The sequence below is a fragment of the Triticum dicoccoides genome, chromosome 1A (genome assembly GCF_002162155.2).
Source record: "Triticum dicoccoides isolate Atlit2015 ecotype Zavitan chromosome 1A, WEW_v2.0, whole genome shotgun sequence".
Taxonomy (NCBI): Eukaryota; Viridiplantae; Streptophyta; class Magnoliopsida; order Poales; family Poaceae; genus Triticum; species Triticum dicoccoides.
The window spans coordinates 193,182,962-193,190,953 of record NC_041380.1 but is presented as its reverse complement, the minus strand read 5'-3'; positions in this window follow the sequence as shown (position 1 = coordinate 193,190,953).

Sequence of the window (7,992 nt, the reverse complement as noted above, 5' to 3'; positions counted from 1 at the left end):
CTGCTGGTTTGTATGACTGTATGACTTGAATGCTGGGTCGTGTGACCCGTACCTTGTGTATGTTATGTATGGCTCTCTGAGCCTTAAATAAAGTACTTGTGTCGTAGAGTCATGTTGTGATGCTTCGTTGTATTTGCACATATCGAGCATATTGTGTGTATGATTGAAATGCTTGGTATGTGTGGGATCTGACTATCTAGTCGTTTATCTTTAGTAGCCTCTCTTACCGGGAAATGTCTCCTAGTGTTACCGCTGAGCCATGGTAGCTTGCTACTGCTCTGGAACACTTAGGCTGGCCGGCATGTGTCCTTCTTCGTTCCTGTGTCTGTCCCTTCGGGGAAATGTCACGCTTTGAGTACCGGAGTCCTGTTAGCCCGCTACAGCCCGGTTTACCGGAGTCCTGCTAGCCCAGTGCTACAGCCCGGACCCACTTGCTGATGACCGACACGTTCGAAGCTGGGTCATGGATGCCTGTCCCTGTAAGTCTGTGCCACTTTGGGTTTACGACTAGTCATGTCAGCCCGGGCTCCTTATCATATGGATGCTAGCGACACTATCATATACGTGAGCCAAAAGGCGCAAACGGTCCCGGGCAAAGGTAAGGCGACACCCGTGGGGATACCGTGCGTGAGGCCGCAAAGTGATATGAGGTGTTACCGGCTAGATCGATGTGACATCGAGTCGGGGTCCTGACACATAAGCGCCACATTAACAGCGATAATACTGAGGATACGACAGTCAATGCTGGATTCAAAGGCTCTAAACCCGGTCAGCAGAAAAAGCCATTTAAACAAAGTACGCCGGGACCGTCCAGTTTGGACCGCATACTCGATCACTCGTGTCAGATACACGGCACTCTCGACAAGCCAGCCAACCACACAAATAGGGACTGCTGGGTATTTAAGCAGGCCGGCAAGTTAATTGCCGAAAACAAGGACAAGGGGCCACATAGCGATGACGAGGAGGAGCCTCGTCAACCACACACCGGAGGACAGAAGAGGTTTCCCCCACAAGTGCGGATGGTGAACATGGTATACGCAACCCACATCCCCAAGAGGGAGCGGAAGCGTGCGCTCAGGGACGTATATGCGTTGGAGCTAGTCGCCCCAAAGTTCAACCCATGGTCCTCCTATCCGATCACTTCCGATTGCAGGGACCACCCCACTTGCATCCGTCATGGCGGATTCGCCGCATTGGTTCTGGACCCAATCATTGATAGATTTCACCTCACTCGAGTCCTTATGGACGGCGGCAGCAGCCTGAACCTGCTTTATCAGGACACAGAGCGCAAAATGGGTATAGACCCCTCAAGGATCAAACCTACAAAACAACCTTCAAAGGCGTCATTCCAGATGTAGAGGCCCATTGCACAGGCTCAATTACGTTGGAAGTGGTCTTCGGATCCCCGGATAACTTCCGAAGCGAAGAGTTAATCTTTGATATAGTCCCGTTCCGCAGCGGTTATCATGCACTGCTCAGGCGAACCGCATTTGCAAGATTCAATGCGGTACCGCATTATGCATACCTCAAGCTCAAGATGCCAGGACCTCGCGGGGTTATTACAGTCAATGGAAACACAGAGCGCTCTCTCCGAACGAAGGAACACACTGCGGCCTTAGCAGCAGAAGCGCAAAGCAGCCTCTCAAGGCAATCCACCAGTTTGGCGTTTCAAGACCCGGACACCTTCAAGTACGCTCGGAGCAATCGCCAACTAGACTGCCTGGCGCGATCTGAGCTCGCGTAGCAATGCAGCCCCACCCCAGTCCCAGCCAAGCGATGAAACTTGTGCCACGCGTACATAATTATGCATGAATAATACCATGGGCACAGGCAGGGAGGGGGGCACAACTGCGGCACGGCCCAAGACGCGGCTTAAACCGCACTAGGGGCTTCCTGCTTAGTTATTTTTCTCTTTTTTAGGACATTGATCTCTGGAAACCCTGTCCGACAGCACTATTGCCGAACAAATGGTGCAGCAACCAAGGAGACAGAAAGCTACGTCACACCACAGAATTCCCAGGTGGATTACAGTAACGAGCGAAATATTTGATTTAATATCATTCCTCAGCTTGCCCTTGGAAGGGACATAGTCCTACTCTTTGCTTATCGCACTATATGTATCATTCTGCTTTAACGCAATTTTTTGAATAAACAATGCATAACATTACGACTATTCTTGCATTCTTGTTATATATATATATCTATGTGTTCATTAATGATGCCTTGCAACCGTACACTTTGGTACGGCCAATACACCAGGGGCTTACGTACCCCACAATACGGTGTGAAAAGTCCGAACACTTTCACATGTGCAGCACCCCGAACTTATAGCATTATATGCATCAGCTCCGAATCATGTCTTTGGTCAAATGTTGGGTTTGCCCGGCTCCTATGTTTTGGTACCTTACGTTCCGCTCTATCGGCTAAGGTAGCTCTAGGAGAACTACTGCGATTGTGCCCCGGTTCTGCCGGGTTCAGCACCTCAGTAGAGAAAGCTAAAACTGACTGTCATGATAAGGCGAGAGACTGGTCACTGTTCGGCGAGGTTTTCTAGTCCCTAAAGACTTATGCCACTTAGAGCGAGGGGCCGGCCCTATCCGGCTTAAAGGAGTGTATCCCACCCCGAATTCGGCCTTCCGAATACCAGGGGCTTCGCCGAAATTTAAAATTATAGAATTCTATGGCTAAGTGAGAGTGATAAAGCATTATTAGTCCGGTTGCCTTGTTCGTTGTGCTGAGCACCTCCCTCGAAGGACCCAAAAATGGGAACAAGAGTGCTAAGGTTATCCCGAACACCCCAGTAGTCGCGGCATGGGGGCAGAAGCCGAGGACTAGCCATCTCTCAGATTGGATAAATGGCCAAACAGAAGGTAATATTTTAAATTCAAACAAGTGTTGCATAGCGCATATGAAACAAGTTTTCATAAATACAGGATCACACGAGCGAGTTTTACTCAAATATTACATCTTTTGTGCACTCGTCCGCTATGAGACGGGCACCCGGCAGAACACCCTCGTAGTACATCTCGGGGTGGCGATGCTCCTTGCCCTCCGGCGGCCCTTCCTTGACCAGCTTCACGGTGTCTAGTTTGACCCATTGCAATTTCACACGGGCGAAAGCTCGGCGTGCACCTTCAATGCAGACGGATCGCTTGACGACCTCCAGCCGCGGGCGGGCATCCACAAGCCGCCTCACCAGGCCGAAGAAGCTGTTCAGAAGGGCGTCGCCAGGCCACAGCCGGACTATAAAGCCCTTCATGTCCTGTTCGGCCGCCTTATGTAGCTCGACCATCTGCTTCAGCTGGTCGCTCCTTGGCACCGGGTGTTCGGCCTCAGTATACTGAGACCAGAACAGCTTCTCCGTTGAACTTCCATCCTCGGCCTGGTAAAATTGTGCGGCATCGGACACGCTGCGGGGCAAATCTGTGAATGCTCCTAGAGAGCTCCGGATTCGGGTAAGTAATCGGTAATTTACTTTTACCTGCTTGCTTTGCATATATAATGCCTTACCCGCCGCTATCTTCTTCATTGCGTCGATCTCCTGGAGGGCCTTTTGGGCTTCGGCCTTGGCACTTTTTGCGCTCTCGAGGGCCGCGGCAAGCTCAGACTCTCGCGTCTTCGAGTCAAGCTCCAAAGCCTCGTGCTTCGCCACGAGAGCCTGGAGCTCTTGCTGCACTTCGCCCACCCGAGCCTCATGCTTCTCTCGCTCGGTGCGCTCCTTGGCCGCTTTATCTTCGGCCTCGGACAACGCTTGCTTTAGGGTCGCCACTTCGGCCGCGGCCCCTGGCAAATTCATGATAATCCTGTCATTTTGCAATCACATTCTTTTTATACATAACCACAAGACTAGATACTACTTACCTTTGTTCTCCTCGAGCTGCCTCTTGGTAAGGCCGAGCTCGTCCTGGGACCCCTTAAGGTCCTGCTTCAGTACGGCGACCTCCGCAGTCAGTGCGGCGGATGAAAGCAGCGAAGCCTGCATATGCATATTGACATACTCATATTAGACTCCCGCGATATTGTTTGATACTATGTTCGGCTTTTCTTTGCGAACACCGAACAAAGCATCGGGGGCTACTGTCTATGCGGTAATATTTTTCCTATACTTTGAACACTTACCTCAAAGCCTGTTAGAAGGCTGGCACATGCTTCAGTCAATCCGCTCTTAGCGGACTGAACCTTCTGGATCACCGCACTCATAATAGTGCGGTGCTCCTCGTCGATGGAAGCGCTGCGAAGCGCTTTCGGCAGATTGTCCGGCGCCTCTGGATGGACAGAGGTCACCGGTGGAGGCGTCTTGCCCCCCATAGAAGGGGGCCGCCTGCCCGAGTCCGGAACCACTGGAGGTTCCGGTGCGGTGTCCGGCTGAGGGCCGAGCTTGGAGCCCTCAGGGGCTTTGTCCCCTCTGCTCCCAGAGTCCGGGAGGCCGCCTTGAGGCGCCTCTGGGACTGTCTCCCCTCGACCCGGTGCTTCGTGAGATAGCACCTCGGCGTCGTCCACGGGATGAGGGGAGGTGGCAGTCGGAACTGGATCGCTATCCATATCCAACGAGCCCAGGGAGCCGTCCGATGATACATCGATTCGGGATCGGGGCGGCCTGCATAATCATATTTCGGCATTAGGTGAAGTAGTGCGACAAAGGAATGCTTTGAGTTACTCTGGTATCCAAACACTTATGACTTCCCCAGGGACTTGGCCCCTAGGCAGCCACTCGTCTTCACCATCGGCGGCAGTGGTAGAGTTGTCCAGAAGGAGAGTTCTCCCCTTCTTGGACCCTTCGGCCTCCCCAGTTGGGGCGGCCTTCCTTTTCTTATCTCCCCCGCCTGGAGGGGGAGCATCTTCTTCTGCCTCCTCGTCTTCGGGGAAGGATTGCGCTGTAGAGTCCTCGGATGGTGAGTCCGATGACGCCTGGTGCCGGGAACTCTTTCGGGTTCCCTTGGCCTTCTTGGTCTTCTCTGGCACCGTATAAGGAGTCGGGGTCAGCATCTTCGTTAGAAGAGCGTTTGCTCGGCCTTCGGGCAAAGGAGCTGGACAGTCGATCTGTCCGGCCGTCTACTGCCAGTCCTGTCAAAGGTATGGGAGTTTAGACCCCGCATGTAGTCAAGCTATGAAAAACAAGTATCCTGTAAGAGGTAAAGCAGCTTACCGCTCTGGCTTGGCGCTTTGCGCTGAATCCGCGATCCTCGGTAGTGGGAGGGGGGACCTCGGCGCTCTTGAACAGCACCCTACAGGCATCTTCATGAGTTGTGTCGAAGAGCCTGTTCAGAGTTCAGTGCTGCGCCGGGTCGAACTCCCACAAGTTGAAGGCCCGTTGTTGGCACGGAAGGATCGGCGGTTAAGCATGACCTGGACTACGTTGACGAGTTTGAGCTTCTTGTTGACCATGTTTTGAATACATGTTTGGAGTCCGGTCAGCTCTCCCGAACTACCCCAGGACAGGCCCTTCTCTTGCCAGGAGGTGAGTCATGTGGGGAAGCCAGATCGGAACTCGGGGCTGCTACCCATGTAGGGTCACGCGGCTCGGTGATGTAGAACCACCCCGACTGCCGCCCCTTTATTGTCTCCACGAAGGAGCCCTCGAGCCATGTGACATCGGGCATCTTGCCCACCATGGCACCTCCGCACTCTGCCTGGCGGCCGTTCACTACCTTTGGCTTGACGTTGGAAGTCTTCAGCCATAAGCCGAAGTGGGGCTTGATGCGGAGGAAGGCCTCGCACACGATGATAAACGCCAAGATGTTGAGGATGAAGTTCGGGGCCAGATCGTGGAAATCCAGGCCGTAGTAGAACATGAGCCCCCGGAAAAATGGGTGGAGAGGAAATCCCAGTCCATGGAGGAAATGGGTGAGGAACACCACCCTCTCATGGGGCCTGGGGGTGGGGATGAGCTGCCCCTCCTCTGGGAGCCGGTGCGCGATGTCGTCGGGCAAGTATCCGGCTCTCCTAAGCTTCTTGACGTGTCCCTCCGTGACGGAGGAGACCATCCACCTGCCTCCCACTCAGGACATGGTTGGAGAAGGTCGAGGTGGGAAATGCGAACTTGGGCGCTGGAGCTCGAGTGTGCGAAGGTGGATGAGCAAAGGAGGAAGAAGGCGTGGATGAAAAGGTAAATCCTTATCCCTTTATATGGGCGGACGAAACTATGCGTCCCCACTAGCCTGGTAAAACCCGTTCGTCCCCCAAGCGCCATAATCGATGGCGCGGTTGGGTTACCCACACCCGTATTGATGAGAATCCCGTGATAAGGGGACACGATCTCTGTTTTGACAAGACGTGTCAAAAAACTGCCTCGTGTTATGTGCGGGGCTAGTTAAAGAAAACGGTTCCAATAATCACCGGGCCGTGACGTAATGTCATGCTGCCAAGACAAGTCAGCAAATCGGATTTGTGGAAATATTATTCTCTCTACGGTGGTATGTGGAACTTATTTTGTAGGGTTGGACACTATCCTTATATTCAAAATTCTTCCGTGGTGTATTCGGAGGAGGAACCCGCCTTGCAATGCCGAAGACAATACTGCGCGCCGGACTCATCGTCATTGAAAGCCTGGTTCAGGGGCTACTGTGGGAGTCCTGGATTAGGGGGTCTCCGGACAGCCGGACTATCTCCATTGGCCGGACTGTTAGACTATGAAGATACAAGATTGAAGACTTTGTCTCGTGTCCGGATGGGACTCTACTTGGCGTGGTAGGCAAGCTAGGCAATACGGATATGTATATTACCTCCTTTGTAACCGACCTTGTGTAACCCTAACCTATCCGGTGTCTATATAAACCGGAGGGTTTTAGTCCATAGGCCAACATACAATCATACCATAGGCTAGCTTCTAGGGTTTAGCCTCTCTGATCTCATGGTAGATCTACTCTTGTACTACCCATATCACCAATATTAATCAAGCAGGACGTAGGGTTTTACCTCCATCAAGAGGGCCCGAACCTGGGTAAAACATTGTATCCCCTGCCTCCTGTTACTATCTGGCCTAGATGCACAGTTCGGGACCCCCTACCCGAGATCCGCCGGTTTTGACACCGACAGCGACCTCGAGGTGGACATTCTCCGGCGCGACGGCAGACAGTCGCCGGGCCACTAGTGCGTCGAAGAGGTTGTCACCATAGAGGTCGTTGAGGGTGGTGGGCATCGCAGAACCTAGGCGCGTGGGCTGGAGGCGTACGTCAAGGTCGTCCGCGAGCTTCTTGACGACGGTGAACTTGTTGAGGAAGCCGACAAGGACCTTATTGAACAAGGAGATGAAGTTGTCGTCCAAGCGGCCTCTCACCCTGGCAGCCTCAAGCATGACCTGGAGATGGTCCTCGGTGCCGGGCCGTAGGCCGGCGTCGTGGACCATCTGGCACAGCCGGCTGATGCTCGCGTTCTTCGCCTCCATGGGTCTAGCTTCTATTCAACTAATCTTGCGATTGGAGTGATCACTCTTGCCCTTGGTTAGGGTTCCTAGGTGCGTATGATTTCATAGATTGGACTGGCGAGGAGCCTTTATATGAGAAGTGCATACTGCCTTGAATTCACATGCGTGTTGGCCATCTACTCCTCGGCCCTCTACTGCACCTGCCTTTGGCTGTATGACAGGCGGGCCAGCCACCTGTTGGGCCCACGTGTCATACAACCAAAGGCAGGTGCAATAAGTCAATGAAGCTGCGTCCGCCTCCGTGTCGGTGCAGTATAGTCATCTCACCAGACCTCTAGTTGGGGCCAAACAAGAGAACTTTGATGTTTACTAGTTTATTGGTCCCCTGTGCATTTTGCGCCAAGTTTTGACCTTTGCTTTAACTAATAAAATTTTAATGCATGTAACAAAAAATGTTGTGTAATCCCAAAACACTTAGGCATGGTACATTAACTTGCTCCTCATTTCTTATTTCGTGACATATCAACCAATGAGAGATGTGGGGTGTGCTTGCTTTCAATGACTTGACACTACCAAACATGACATGCAATGGTTAGTTCATTGCATGTAATCCTATTAATTAGCAAAAA